The following is a 1,170-nucleotide window of genomic DNA, read 5'->3' as shown; positions in this document are numbered from 1 at the left end:
GTACTGGAACAGACAGCCCCTGTGGTGGACGACGAGAGTTGCTGGTACCGGGTTACCGGGTAGCACAGACACGAAGGGACCCTTAGGGGCGAAGAAAGTCATTGATCGAGTTCCTAGTCCACACATCACCAGCGCATTGAGACTTAGGTATAATGCGCTATACCAAATCCCACTACATTACATTACATTACATTACATTACGATATACTAAACCTCAGTTCCCTCCTTAGACTGGGTTTCAGTCCCTAATCTTTGTCTTAATCAGTTGAAATGCTTAAGAATAAATCGATCTTGGCACAAATGGCGTTCCATATTACTTATTTGCATGGCGTTCCATAGTATACTTTTTCTGGGATTAGGGACTGGGAAAACAGTGAGGATTTCGAGTGCAGGCACCACGATTTCGTGGTGCCTGACGTATTTAACAACTTTGATTTCCGATTGGCTAATTACCGTCGCATATATTAAATATGCTAATTATGCTTCCCCTCGGCCCAGCTAATGATAAGGAAGATTCAGGTGCAGGTCAGCTCAGCTTGTGCACCGCGAGGATTGCTAGGCCCATATCACAATTCGTCCAACCATGGAGGTAATATTTAAACGCACCTTCACAGAAGTGTGCTGCATGGAAAGTAACCAACTTCACGCCAGTTAATAAATACAGTATTATTATCAATATGATACAGCCAAGCTCATGCTTTCTCGCCGAGTTCAGCACATTCAGGTTTAGGCCTAGCCTAGAGAGAGCACAATAGTCAATATTCACGTCGGGTTTGCAGACATCTATTTGAAATAGACCTACATATTAGTTTTGACATACAGTAATGTAATTGTTGTTAATATAGCATTAAATAATAATAATACTGTATAAATATTTAATTTTTCAAACTGGCTAAGATCTAGGAACCTCAATTTGCTACGTACGACGAATGGGTGAATATCATCGTTCCTATGGACAATTGCATCCTTTGCATAAAGCTGTATTTCTGAAATTTAAACAATGAATATATATATAATTTTTTTTTAAAATTAACATTTGATTAGAAGCTGAGTAAGAAATTATTGTTTAATGAGAAAGGTTAATTTATTGTTCATTGTACAGTATGTTGGCCAAAAAGGAGGCCTAATTGATTTAATTACATGACATCCATTTGTTTTTCAATACATTTA

Source organism: Anneissia japonica, unplaced genomic scaffold (assembly GCF_011630105.1).
Source record: "Anneissia japonica isolate Jap-2015-1 unplaced genomic scaffold, ASM1163010v1 scaffold554_len289017_cov147, whole genome shotgun sequence".
Classification (NCBI taxonomy): Eukaryota; Metazoa; Echinodermata; class Crinoidea; order Comatulida; family Comatulidae; genus Anneissia; species Anneissia japonica.
The sequence above is the reverse complement of the archived record's forward strand: the minus strand, read 5'-3'. Positions refer to the sequence as shown.